Consider the following 15,270-nt stretch of genomic DNA (forward strand, 5'->3'; position numbering starts at 1 on the left):
CATATTCATATGGTGGTTTCGGGATGTTATACCCCACATATCAATCGATCATACTTACCTCGGCGTGACATTAAACCATTCATTCCACTGGACGTCTCACCTAGACTATTCGTCAAGTAAGTGAGGTTTAGATAATTTACATTCTCTTGGTGTGGAATTTATTTTAGCGCACACATACTCCTATATTACACTTGAACGTATTTCATTCTCACCTAACTTATTACATCTAATCATGGAGCTACGCATAAGCCTCATATTGTTCGTTACCCATTTGCACAAAAGAGCTGTGCGAACTATCGCATTAGCGCCCGAAAGTGCACCACTGGCTGAATTTTCACAAACGTTTACATAATGTCATCTAAAATGGTTAGGCAATTCAAAAGCGTTTTATTGTTACGCGAAATCATGAATAATAACGCACCTTTTCACTCTTCAATCTTACCAAAACCCATAGGTAAAACTTGGCTTTCAAAACAACATCTTATTCTGCCAATAGTGCAACTTGTCTACGGTTGTTGAACAATACCCTTTGTTTCTACTAGAATTTTAAACGGTATATTCACACCAAAATAAATGTCTGCCGAATATAGTGCAGTCACTCGGCAATCTGTTTGTTTCAGAAAGTTAGCAGTTGCCAAAATAATGTTGCTGTAACCTATGTACACGTCACTTTATTCCTCGTTCATTTTTTCACATGAGTGTATTTGAATAGAGGATTTGTGATGGAATGATTGGTTTAAAATTGTACTCGCTAACAAACCTTGTCTCCACAACAAAACTTAATCCACAATAAATCTACAACCTTAATCCACAACAAACCTTGTCTGTAACCACTTTTTAACTGGCCATATCGGCTACGGATCCAAATTTTTTTATACAGTTTTCGAAATATATTGAAAATAAAGCAGTCGTCTTATTCAACTCTTTTCTAAACAATAATGTTTCTGGGTAGCTTCTAAATGTTAAGGTAACTTTGGTACAATTTATTATCAACGTACCTGAATCAGGCTCACTACTTGTACACTACGTAGTTCATGTTCCCGCTAAAACGTGGACTGCATGATACTAGAATATCTCGTGCCCAAGGTATAACGTACGGCTCATTTATTACACGCTACGCAATTCTGTTTTATATTTCGCGTACACTAAAAAAGACGCAAAAAGATTACGGGGCTGTAATCTTAAATAAGCTGAACAAACATGGGACTTTTTATTAAACATGTTTCGGCATTATTATTGTATTCTATTTGAATTGTTGAATAAATAGGACTGGCCAGCTTTGCACAGTACATATTATCATACATTAAATATTCCAAATTTTAAAACTACTGCAAAGACTTTTGTGTAGCGTTGCGCCATCCTGCTTTCCAACCTTTTCCTTCCTTTATGCCGGCAGAAGCATCCTCGTGTTTCACAGCGCAACGCTACCATTATTACGTACAAATCTACAGTCATACTTAATGCAGTGAAATGCAACTATGAAAGGCGACTGTGCAAATTTACAAGATGAAATGACAAGTGCCCTCGATGACATTTCAGATTGTCGTGATGGGCACGGCTGATCACCGACAAGTCCAGGACCGAGGGAGCATCAGTAAGTGGAAAACGGCGCAAACAAACGCACTTGTGGTCGATACATCAAGTTCTTTTGCACTCGCCGACGCCGGGGTTTCTCGCGAGCCAAACCAATGCCACCAAAATCAGTCACTCATATAGTCACAGGTTTCGTTGGCATGGGCATTGTTCGCGAGAAAATCTATGAAGAAAACACGAACTGCATACGGCTCACAGCTGTACTGCGCCGTTATTGCTAGCGCCGGTGTTTGTTTATTTTTTCCATAACTAGGTGTAAGTTAGCTGAAAGGAGCCTCGACATAACCATTTCGCACCTTGGTTTTCTTCTTCCAATGGGTGGCTAACGACTCGCTTAACGCGGCTCGAAAGCTCGTTTACACTGGTGCGCAACGGTTATTAATTTGAACATTGTTGTTTTACAGCACTCGGTGAGTATTTAAATTGCAGAGAGTGCCGATTAAGCTGAAAGTCAGAGTAGTTTCGTGAACACACACACACACACACACACACACACACACACACACACACACACACACACACACACACAAACAAACTTTAGCACATGAGCTCCGCATTCTCGACTTTTTTTTCCCTAAAGGCATCCTCGATAAAGCTATAATCTACTTTGACGTGTTGTAAATATGTGTGACCCACACAGAAATGCACTTTTCCGCCACGGTGGTCTAGTGGATACGGTGCTCGGCTGCTGACCCGCAGGTCGCAGGATCGATTCCCAGCTGCGGCGGCTACATTTCTGATGGAGGCGGAAATGCTGTAGGCCCGTGTGCTCAGATTTGTGTGGACGTTAAAAACCCTACGTTTTCGAAATTTCCGAAGCCCTTCACTGCGGCCTCTCTCATAATCATGTGGTTGTTTTGGGACGTTAATCCCACATATCAATCAATTAATCAATCAGAAATGCACTTTCGAGGCAACCACATTAGTTTTTGTACTCGCGGGCAAGTCCGCCCCCTTTTTTTGTTAAAAAGGTTTGCTCCGAAAGAACGCTCGCATGGATGGCGGCAGCCAACGCAAATTCGTGCCGCATTGTGTTGTCTCTCTCACGTCTCTGCCTGTTAGCGTTGAATGTGTTGTTGAGTTCATGACTCAGGGCACAACTAACTGATCACACAGCATTCGACGGCGCATGTCGCTTGCAGGGGCGCAACACGCATTTTGAGATCCATATAGAATTTTTTCTCTGTTATATTACCCGTCGGTATGATGTAGATCATGCGTGTTTCTCCACAGATATCTGCCCCAAATGCTATCTCACCTTCAAACGTTTCTGCCAGTGCTCTCGTAAGCACGCTTTATAGTTAACAGAAGGCACCACTAGGGCCAAACAGTTACCGGTTGTGTTCTGTGCATCAGTGACAGGGTGTTCAAGAGTCAACGATAAATCACGACTCAAAATGACGCAAGCGCTTCATTAGAACATAGTCATCGAAACATAAGAGGTGCCGCGAGCAATATGGCACGACTAAGGTGCTATATGTACCAATAATACCGTCGTATCAATAGTCCAGGACATACAATGCCATGACCAAATTTTACCCGGAAGCATTATTACAAGTATTTATAACACGTTTGATTCTCTCTTAGTGTTAAAGCGTCTCAGTTTACTGAAATAAGCTCCAACACTACGCAAAGCTTGTCATTCGTGACATATCCTTCACGTTCGAGATTATCCGGGCTGAAATAACCTTGCACGAAAAAATAAATTCCGGCGTTACTTCCATCAACGGGCCTTGTAAAGTTTTCGAGACCATCCAAGCAGACTTCCTCATTTCTGCACTCTTTGTTTTGCGTTGGGTGTTTAATGGTGAAGCGAACCTTTTTTTTGAATGGCCATTGAAGAACGTCATCGATCACTCCCTTGTGCAGCTGAATGTGAGAATGAAGGTAAACATGTTGTTCCTTCTTTTCTAAATATACACCTGGGGAAAGGTGATACCCAGATATGAATCTTCTTTTCTCCTGATAAAGGCAATACCCATTCGACAAAGCGCTCTCTTTCATGGCTTTGAATCCTGCGACACAGAATTCTAGTCGCCTGACAGGAATTGTCGCTAAGGCCAGTATGTTTTCTGTATTTATGACACTTGCATATATTTGCTTCCCGCAAATCTTTTCCCCAACAATCGTGACAACAGTTTCAGCGCAGCCGTTACAGATTGTTTTTGTTGCATCCTTCAATTCTTTTTGAAGGGTTTCCTTTAGCGCACCACTTTCATCACTAATATAATGTGTTAGATCAGCTCTCAGTAACATTCCTGTGTCTTCATTTTTCCGTTCCAGTCTGAGCGCCGTGCTTTCCACGTTTTTAAGTGTTTCATGTGAATTACTCATAGTTCCTGCAAGCTGCTGCAGATTTTCAATGTGGTCATTTAGTGTTTCATGCATTGCTTCTGCGGAGGATGCAACGCTGCCCAACGTGCTAGTCCTGCTTAATATTTCTAGCAGTAATTCTTTAACCATGCTCATGGACTGTGAAATTTCCTTAAGGCGGTTACATTGAGCTTGTGTAAAGTGGTCTAAAGTTTGTTTTATCTCACCTACTCGTGTTTCTATATTTGCATTTGAAGCCGCCATCAATACTTTTTCGGTAGTGGTGTTGCTTTTCCGATTTCCGGACGCGACAGACATCACTTGACCTACGCACTCATTCTGCATGTGCGCGCGCACATTATCACAGCGTACGACCATAGAACACCTCGGACATGAAGTGGAGTGGTGGTTGCACTCTTTGCAAAAGTGTTCGTTCAGTTCCGATGCAGCCAAGATAACGTTGCACCCATGGTCTTGGTTCCAGCACTGCACCTGATGAAGAGAATGAATGAAATTTCGGACAATAATAATTTACCAACTTTTAAAATGTCTACTCTTTGAATGTCAATAATGCATAAACTAAGATCTTGCCAGACCGTGTCTGTTAATTATAACACAGTGTACATAAGAAACCGAAAAGAATTCCACAGACTATCTTGCGTCATATACTAGAGTTAGAGGCTCTAAAGTGAGGCAAGACTGACTCACTTGATCTTTCTAGCAGCTCTTTACAGTCAGTCTGCTCAATGTATTCGCTATACAATCTGAAAAATAACGACAATATTTCTATATACAAAAACAGTAATTAGGAAGAGTATTCAGGTAGCGCAAAGCATGTTATTTAGGTTTGGTTTGGTAGCGCTGAAGCATGAAATGCCCCATTGAGCCAGGCGGAGCAAGCGAAACTGCTCTGGGGAGTATTTGGAATGAATTGATGGATATTCGCACTGCCAGCAAGGAATGAAGGCACCATTCAACAACAAACAAGTTGATTCACAATTATCGACTGATTCATAAAATAGGCATTGAAAAAGTATTTGTGTTAGTGCAATACTCTTTTCACACACCAAAAGTACGACGCTGGTCGCGAGAAGACGCTCGGTAAGCAAACCATACGCAAAGAGCAAATGAAAGTGCCGACGCGACTTCGCAGTTCCCGCACTACCCGCCTTGGCGTCAGAGATTTTTCCGGCGTCTATTGGGCCCCAGGTAGTTGGTAATAGATGAAAAATGAGTACAGCCGCAATAGATGAATATTAGCACAAGTGGCTGGTGATCGGCACGGCAACATTTCGACATGAAGCGTTGCTGTTCTCGAATATACCGATAGCTTTAGTTCCAAGCGCAATTTATTTTTCGAAGCTGAGGTGACAGCCAGAAAGCAATGACAGTTCTAGCAAGGCTAAGTAAAAAAAGAGAAAAAAACGAAAAAAAGAACCCCTGCCCGCAGCAACGCTGGCGCATGATTATGCCAATAAGCAGCGAATAACCAATCATTGCATATGCAAACACTTCGCCTGCATCTGCTGCTTCGCAAAAGGCAATGTGCTTTGCACTCTTACCATTAGCACGATCGTGAATGACACTGCCACGTGTGGCGATGTCGCTACTCCGACCACGAGTCTTCTAGTGGACACGCACACGAATAATACCAAGTTTAAGGAAACTTTGCTTCCAGAAAGTGGCCAAAATGGGAAAAGATTCGTGACTTCGCCACACGTGATCATGGCGGCGAATTGAAAACTGATACCTTTGATACAACATACTCAACTACGAACTAGCCAACGCTATTGAAATCAACTACTCTAAAGTTTTCAGAGTGCAATTTATCAGTCTAAACTTGTGTATCCTTGAAGTCTGATTCTTTTAAAATGAAAGTTTCGGGTGCCTCTAAGCTTTACCATCGCTGTGAATTCGAGTTCGCGGCAAATCATGGAGTAACAAATCGTCGCCACGTGATGACGCTGGAGATCGCGAAAATTTGTGGCTTCTTGCCGTTCTCACAAGATATCGTCAAATGTGGGCCTATTACAAATGCAGTGCTAAACAAAGTGTGATTCAGAAGTCTTGCAATGGCTGCGATGCTTGAGGCAATGCAGGATCAAGTTGGATGCCAAAAGCTGTCAGAAGGGATCGCGGAAAATTCACCGATTGATTGAGAAAAAAAGAGGGGGCTTTAACTTTCGAGTCAGAGGCGAATTCATACGGGACTACGTGAGCCATTTCTGTGCCCTGAACTTCATTACGAATTGTTCAAAGCTAAAGAGACATAAAGGAAAAACAAAAACTACAAAAACAAAAAGCATATGTCCACATCAAAACAGACGTCACCGTCCAAAACAAACTCGTCGAAAATATTTATGTCTATGGTATCATGGCCACCTTTTAGAATGAAAGATAAAAAATTTCGGCAGATCCCATGTGCCTTGAGAATCAAGGTCGTGCGAAGCTTGCAAAAGGAAGGTTACCGTGTTTTATTTTCTAATTGAAGTGAGAAGTTATATATATATGTTACATATGTGTACAAATGTTATGTTGAACACTTGCAGATGTTTATATCACCAGTTGCTAAACTTTTGCACAACAATGCCAACAGAAACATGAGTAATACAGAAACCAGAAGCAGTTCCTGCTTATGTATGTATGTATATTCCCTTGATGCTCCTATAGATTACTACCAGCTGTATGCTTTCAATTTTACTCTGCGCCCCCCCCCCGCTACTCATCCACTGCAATGCCATCTGGCTCTGTGGGTATGCGTATGTGGGTATATGGCACTGTGGGTTCCAGGAGGACCTTTCTTGGAATGAACACATACATAAACTAGTAGCAGACCCAAGTAGATGCGCTGGATGCATGTACAGACTATTTCCTTTATTACCCCTTTGGCTAAAGAAAGTGTTGTAAGCTGTTCTACTCTAGACTAAGTTATTGTGTCTTCTTTGGGGAACAACGACAGCACAGTAATTAGGTACTACGACTAATCGAAGGATACTATGGTCACGCACAAAATTTTAGCACACGTCCGTTATTTTCTAAACATTTCTTATTTACAAGCACACCAAATATATTACTACAAGTTACTTCTACACATAAAAATCACAAAATATAGCCCATGTATAATTTTTCTCGGTGTGTTGAGTACTGCCTCCGTGCACCTGGCATAAGAACACCGAGAACTAGTACCATCTATCGTCAGCAAAATGCTGACTGAAATAGCAAGTCTCCTCTATAAACTTGAAAATGTAGTCGAGCTAAATAAAAAATTTCCGAAAATACATTGAACGAAATTCTCCTTCTTGATTGCATTGAATATGTTTAATGTATTATTTCGATTAGTTATTACTTTATGTGTTCTAATTGTTAACTGTATAGTTTCAATGCTGTTGCTTGCTTCGGGAATGTATATTGCTGAAAATGTTTCTTTATCTCACCTATTCAACTTATTGTGATAATGATGTTTTTGTGTAATGATATTTTATTGTGCATTGTTTTGTGGTATTTTTTCACATTTGTAGCGTTTATTTGTCTGATTATACTTTGCTGATTGTTAGTCTGTGTAAAAAGTTGTTTTGTCTGCGTCTAAGTTCTGTACCAGACTATTTCGGAGCAACAGCCTCTGTGAGGCTTACCAGCCTTTTGCTTTTGCTTTGTTTTTTCTTATAGACAGGAAAAAAGAAAATAAAGTTACCTCAAACATAAAATAAATAAATAAATAAATAAATAGATAAGTTGATATGAAACGCTGATGGCTGAGTTAGCTATAGCGACCCCTTAGGCCATGAGAAAGAGTGTGAAACACATTTACCACGAATGTGTTTGATGCCGGTGTCCAACACGACTCATGACCTATCGCCGTCACAGAAATACGTCAACGAAATAAACTCAACCAGCCGGAACAGAAAAAAAGGCGCGAAGAAAATTCTTTCGCTGCTGTTGGTATAACCTACGACCTCTCAGTCTACGACAACGGCTGGCGTGCGTTTGAACCACACCGCCAGCACTAAGGCCATGAAGGAGGCAACACGACCAGGCCCCCTCTTTCACAGCGCCCTTGTTGGCAGCGTGCTGTTTACGTCCGGAAACAGAAGTATAGGTACGCATGATTTCCGCAATGGGCTCAGGCAACGCGCTTTGGCAACTACCGTCCAATTAGGCACATTTTGAAAACTAATTGCTCGAACGTTTTCACACACCGTGTAGAAGTGCCTGGAAGCCAAACTTTCCCGCCCACTATAATTACCGATTTCAAATTATACTTATCGGACACTCGCATGGCATACACGCCGCGCTCCGCGGTAACCTTGTTAGAAATGCCAGCCGGTCTAGAGGGAACAAAATGCACATTGCGTTTCTGTTTGCCTTTTAGGAGAATTTGAAGGAGTGCATACCGAGTACCAGTGTTGATTAACTCCGTAGTGCGGCCATCTTTGCGAGGGATTCACTATATGTAGGGTCCAGGCATGTATTACCGAGTTCACTTAGTACAAATTATCATCATATTTGTATTCATCGAAATGGTCATTCGCCTCTAGGTGTGAACGTAGGTGGGTCGACATAAAGTGGTGCGCCTACCCCCCCCCCCGCCCCCCCTTACCAACTACTTCTGTGAGACACGTTTTACTTTGATATTCTAACCATTCAAATTATGTAGGGGTGATCAGTCACGTTTCTTTTTTTGCTAGCTGGCGTGACGCCACACATGACGGCAGCTGGAAATATTTTCGTTTCCTTCACAAATAATGGAACAAATTCTGCAATTGAGTTAAAATAACGCAAATGACGTCATCTATGTATCGCTTGCCGTTAGGTAATATTATTATGCATTCAACATTGACGTCCTAATATCACCTTATGATTATTTGAGACGCCGTACTCGAATGCTCTGGGATTGCAGACCACCTGGTCTCCTTTAACACGCACGTATGTCTGATTGAACCGGCTTCTATACTTTTCGTTTGGTTTTCATTTGGGTTGTATGTTCTCTTTGAAACACAAGACTAAGATAGAATATAAGCACGCTTACGTAAATATGAAACTGTAATAGCGACAAGAGGCATTGCACACTTCAAAGCTGTAGGACTCTTACTACTTGGATATTCTTGGCAGCTGCGATGCATGCAGCCTCGACGAAGAAAAACCAGAGAGCGAGTTAATTGTATCAAACGCCACAACGATATAGCAAAATCATCTAAATACGCACTATTCAGCCTTTCCCGTTTACAACACACCTCGGCGACGACACTTCACAGCACTTTTCCATATTTAACAACTTAGCAAAGAGAAGCCATTCCGTGTTCTGATATCACGAGAATACGCTCAAGAGTCCAGTAGAATTGCTTTTGGCTTATCTTTGACACCACAATGTTCCCGACACACCCACCATAACCCATCTTGTTTGCCGAACCACCGCCACAGACCGGTCGAAAATTCTTAGGCAGAGCCTGCCTTATATTTACAGTTATTTGACGTGACAACAACAATGTGGCACAAAAAGCATTCCCTAAAAGTGTGCCCACCTTCAAAAAAGTATTTGACTTGGCCACTTCCCAGTACTGTTCGGGGTATTGGCCCGGAGAAAAGAGTTCTAGCTTTCAATACACGCAGAAGACTTTAAATGATGGGGCTGGACGTCAAACACAAAGCCAAATCACAATCTTCAGCCAAATGCTCTTTCTAGTACTGATAGGTCGCCTGCTGCTTCACATGATCACGGTCTCGCAAGGCAAACATCACCACAAAAACCCTCGCGGAAAAATTTATGCCATATTACCTTCCGTTTCAGCAGGTTGTGCACCGGACACTCCCTCCAATCGACGTCTTCTGCCAGGATTTGTTCACCATCGATAGGGCAGCTATGCCGGTCGTCAGTGCTGCACTGTTCGTAGCAATTCTTGCAGAAGATGTGTCGGCAAGGTAGAATTGCGGTCAGTCGGGTTACCAGCCCACACGCTTCGCAAATTCTGTTCCGTGGAATCGGTTCCACAAAACTCAATTCTCTCTAGTCCAACTCGTTAGAAATACCGAACAAAGTGTACCGATGGCTGGTAATTGGCATGGCGAATAGTATACCGGCCCGCTATTGCCACCGCTTCAGCTTGCCTTACTGGGAACTAGGAACGTAGTCAGAACGCCTCCCCGCAAATCGTTTCCATGACGACTATCGCACTGATAGTGCCTCGACACTGCTTTTGGCCCCGAAGGAGCGCACGCTTCTCTGGTGAATAGAAAGGGTATGTAAGCACTTACTCGACATAACAGTGGTCGAAATGGAAGGGTGGTCAAACGATCGCAAAAAGCAAAACACCGAGCGTCTCGAGTTCTCTTGCATGAGTCGGTAGGTGGCTGAACGAGTTGCTGGGCCCAAAAATGGGCGTTGCAAGCCTACGGTGCCCTGTAAATGTCAGTGATTGTCGATTTTATTTTTTAAAGACGATAATATTTCTTGGAGACCTTCGACGCTAAAGTTTTGCTCTGTCTGTCTGTCTGTCTGTCTGTCCATTCGTCTGTTTGTCCATCTTTAACAGTACTGGAAATTCAAACGGCACCAGCAGACACCCCAAAAGGCCGACCTCATCCGCAGCGCCCACCAATGTTGCTCAAGCTTCAGCGTTCATACTAGTGCGATTGTCCATTAAAAAGCAATTATCGCGCATATTTTAGGCACTATAACAACACGTAAATATTCTGTAAGTGCGTCTTTTTTTAAAAGTTCTTCGTGTTTTCACTTGCTGGTAGAGGCTGCCACCTATAGCAAGAAAAATTTGCTTCGAAATGGTACTGCAATAAATTACAATGTATTCAAGCGCCTTTCAGCCACGACAAAGCACACGCTTCTCTCGTCTAATGAAAATGCCCGTACGCATGCAAACAGTTAAATAAAAGATAAACGCTGCCGTGTGTCACAAGAAACTATTACGTAAATAATACCCTAGATATTTTTGAAGTCGCGAGATTGAATACTACATGGTGTGAAACGGACTCGCTGCATCGGCGTCGTTGTATATTTCGTCATATTTGGGAATTACGCAGTGATGTTTGTACACTCATCGATTTCCAGCCATGAGGGTCACAGTAAATAAACGCTGGAGGCTCGTTTGCGTAGTTTTGAGTGTATGCAAGTTGAAAATAAACACCACGGGGCCGCAATTTGCGAAGCCCTTCACAGTGGTGCTTCTCTGACAACCATACCGTTGTTTGAGAACATAAACGCAACAATCACTAGTGCTGCATTGGACATTTCAAAACGTAGAAAAAAGCATTTAAGAGCAATGAATTTGCACGCTAAGACTTGACCGGAAAGAAATTTCAAACAGAACACCTAGGACATAGTGAATTGGTCCTTTCATAGCAATTGCTAGCTCAACAATGTTCTTCACATGAATTGTCGCTTCAGGACGACTGCGATCTCCAGTGGACTTAATGCAGCCATCGCTGTGTCAGCTAATGGTACTTATCGCATTTAACTAGCCTTCTCCGAACCATAGGTTTGCAACTTTTCAATGCTAAGCATTTATTTGCGTTGTGCAGTCACTTTGGCCGCTGCTATCCATCTTAATGTTTGCATGTAGTCTTGGTAGGTAGCGGCCATGTACTACACCAGGATGGCCAATCCTGCTCAGCCGAGGAAGTGCATTACTTGCAGGTGGTCACCAGTGAGGCCGCACCCCAGGCCTTTCATTTTTATTTAGGCGATTTTCTTATCACGCGTTTTAAATAAATAACTATGAGGTATGGTCCGGCATCTGCATTCGAACCAATTTTTGTTATTCTATGCTATGCTGCTGTGACATCTCTGAGCAAGTTTTCTATTGCACTTTCTTAGAACATATAGTATTTTTTTTCTGCTCCAAAGACAATTAAGCCTTCTCCAAAGCACCATTTTTTCTGCTCAAGATTGTAATCGAAAAAGCAAAATGTCCCTTCCATTAGCACTGTAGAACACCACTTCACCGCCCGTAAACTCTCAACTTCATCTGACTTGCAGCTCGCGTGGGCTTGTTTTCTTAAGTGTATAAAAGAAAAAAAAACACCTCGCCTGTTTTCGAAGTTCTGACCTTGTGTTTTTGAGGCTTACAAAGAGGGTCCGCCTTAAATTGAGCACGACGCACCGAGTGCTCCAAAGAAAAATTCTAAGTGTAACATTAAGAGGCAAGAAGACGGCAGAGTGAGTCAGGGGATAAATCGGGATCAAGGATATCACAGTTTAAATTAAGAAGAAATCTACATGGACCGGGGACGTAGCACGTAGGCAGGATAAGCACTGGTCCTTGAGGGTAACTAATGGATTCCAAGAGGAGGCAAACACACGAAGGGGAGACAGACAGTTAGGTTGGGCGATGGTCAACGGGAAGCACAAGGCCGGATATTGGCCGATCATGGGAGAGGCCTTTGCCCTGCAGTGGGTGTAGGCAGGCTGATTATAATGGTGAGGATCTATCTATCTATCTATCTATCTATCTATCTATCTATCTATTTATCTATCTATCTATCTATTAGGCCGCCAATGACTTTCAGATCTTTCGATGATGGGATCTACACCAAAATTGGTACGGCATAACGTTACTCTAAGACAAGCATCAGTGACTAGTCATAACAAGCAAAGTATGACTTGTTTATCATGAATGCCATGAGTTACATGTCATGATTTGGCTGCTCTCGCAGTGGTTTCGTTCACATGACAGATTACAAGACTGGTATGGCATATGACAAACTGCGTTGCGAACGATGTGACAGGTCCTAACGTGGAAATCATGATATGCATGTCATGTAAATCATGACTACACGCCATACGCTCATGGTGCGCCCGCAGTCGTCTCACTAGCTTCACTTATGCTATATGTGGTATTCGGTGACGTGAATGGCTGGCGAAGAGACTGGTGCGAACGTGATAATCAAGACATGCGTACCATGTAAGAACATGACTACACACCACGCTCATGATGCGCTCTCGGCTGTTTCGCTAGCTTCATATATATACCAAATTTGGTATCACGGGACGTGATTGGACAACGAAGATTACACATCCAAATATAATATTCATCATGTGCGCGTTATGTATTACCATATAGCAAATTTGGTATTGTGTGACGTGAATAAACAACGAACACAATTACCAGGCGCAAACACCATAATAAAGACATGGAAGCCATGTGCGACGTAATATGCATGCCTACCACTACTGGGGCTGCTATTGCAAACGTTAGTAGTGCCTTCGTTACGCGGCTATATACAACATACTTGCATTGTATCTAGATACCCGAGTGCGCATAACATTGCTGCTTTTGTTTATTGTAAATTAAATGCTTGCGCTTCGTAACTTTGTGCTGGTTTTAAAGTTACACATCAACCTTCCTCATTCGTACTTCGCTTATAATCAATTCGCAATGTACGTGGCATCTGCCAATTATTAGCTGTGTGAGAGCCACGACACTTACACTTAGCCAGTTGCAAGCGCCGCGTACAAATATTTGCGAAGCGGTGACTGCACACATTCTGATGGCACTCTCCAACGTAAAACTATAGCAGCGCCGATACTGCAGCTGTATCTAGTAGAAAAAGTACTCGCCTAATCTGGCTATATTTGACATATCATGGCGCTTGCTTTCTTGCTTTCTCGGTGATTCTAGTCAAAGAGCTCTTGAAATTATAATATGATATTTAGCATAATTGCTTTTATAGTTGTCCTTCTCTTGCATCCCACATATCTCCAGGTTTTTTTGTAGCCTTGTGAATGCAATATGCCATACGTAAAGTAAGGTCAAAATAAGCTCTCTGCTTTATTCTTTTTTTTGATTGTCTGTTTTATTTTTGCTACTTCGTACACATTTACATTCTCTTGAGGTTTCTAACATTGTGATTTGGGAAAGAAATATGTCATTATGTGGGCGTGCGTTGAGCCTACAGCACAATCTGTTTTTTTCTTAATAAGGTAATATATTTGAGATGACGTCATGATATTACGAAAATTTGCAGTTCCCACTGACCTTCGGAATCAAAGTTATGCGAAGCGTGTAGATAAAAGGTGACTGTGTTTTAATTTTTTTATTGATCAGAACATAATGAAGTAGCGCTAAATATATATAGAAACGCACGTTCAGACATATCTTAAACTGCCGGATGTGTTTTATATAACCAGTTGTTTGCAGTTGCGTAACGATGCCAGCATTAAGATTAATATTAGAAACGGCACAAGCGGCAAGCAGATATGAAGCACCGGTGCTCGCGAAGATAGTAGACCTGCACAGTGCTTTATAAATCAAATTCAGTCAATGCCGATAAGCTACAGCTGTCGTTAACAAGACGTCACGGCTGCATCATAAAGTGCACACCTAATGTTTTATAAAATTGAATAGTGAGCACTGCAACAACCTTGACATTTCACGTAAATTAGTGTCTATTTAAATGTATTTCCGAGACCTGGCGTGGCTCCTCGTTATTGTACTTATGACCAAGCAGACTCTGGAACTCGATTCCCGCTTAGACCCCTATATTTCGTCTTTGCTTTTGTCGGGTCAGCGCTCTCAATGTGATCTCTCTCTTAACGCTCGGGCATTAAAATCACCAATGTTTACCCTCGCCGTCGCTGGGTAGATATAAACAATGAATCACCTGTCACACATACGAGTACCAATGGCAAATATCCACCAGTGGTTACGTGGCACACGTCTGGCGGAAAAGGTGTGACGATGCGTGCGATGAGATTGCGACATTATTTGTGTATCTGCCAGGAGTCATAATCGTCAAATAATCTTACCCATTCATACTAATTTCAAGAGAGAGAGAGAGAGAGAGAAAAAAAAACGGGAGGATGTGAGATTAACCAAATTTTGGCATCTGGTTTGCTACCCAGCACTAGCAGTGGGGAAACTATGGCAAGAAAAAGAGTGCAGAGGGAGAGAGATAGAGAAAACAAATTCGCCCTGTTTCTGTATGTCGCACTGCAAATGTCGTCAAAAGACGATTAGTCTTGCGTCTGAAGAGAAAGAACAAAAAGTGTACTTGATGTGCTGCACAAGAAAATCGGGGAATGATATTCTGGAGGCGCTGCATTAGAGTACTTCGAGCGTGCAGCGGAGGTGAATGAGTGCACGAACTCGCATCACACGTGAGACATGAGCGCTACCTGGCAGTTATTTTGTAAAACTAAGTGCGTGGCGTGCGCGCCTGTCTCGAAGGCGATAAGGTGAAAACGCAAGGCGACGGGTAGGTGCCGCCACTGTATCGTCTTAGCAAAGCGTTGGAAACACTTGCCTTTTCGTTCAAGCGTTGCATGGCCAGTGCAGCGTGAAAAATGATACGGTCCTTGGAAATGTTTATGTATGCCTTTTCTAGTAAAAGACACATACAGAATATTGACGTGTT

General features: G+C 42.4%; 1 long non-coding RNA gene across 1 annotated transcript; it reads right to left on the reverse strand.

Annotated features, from left to right (window-relative positions):
* Nucleotides 1-2,985: 2,985 nt before the first annotated feature.
* Nucleotides 2,986-10,319, reverse strand: LOC119163908 (uncharacterized). The gene is made up of 2 exons (XR_012885763.1): nt 9,680-10,319; nt 2,986-4,398 (listed from the first exon to the last, which is right to left on the reverse strand). It is a non-coding gene; the product is annotated as an uncharacterized LOC119163908 (long non-coding RNA).
* Between the last annotated feature and the right edge of the window lie 4,951 nt (nt 10,320-15,270).

This window comes from Rhipicephalus microplus, chromosome 8, assembly GCF_043290135.1.
Source record: "Rhipicephalus microplus isolate Deutch F79 chromosome 8, USDA_Rmic, whole genome shotgun sequence".
In the NCBI taxonomy this organism is placed as follows: Eukaryota; Metazoa; Arthropoda; class Arachnida; order Ixodida; family Ixodidae; genus Rhipicephalus; species Rhipicephalus microplus.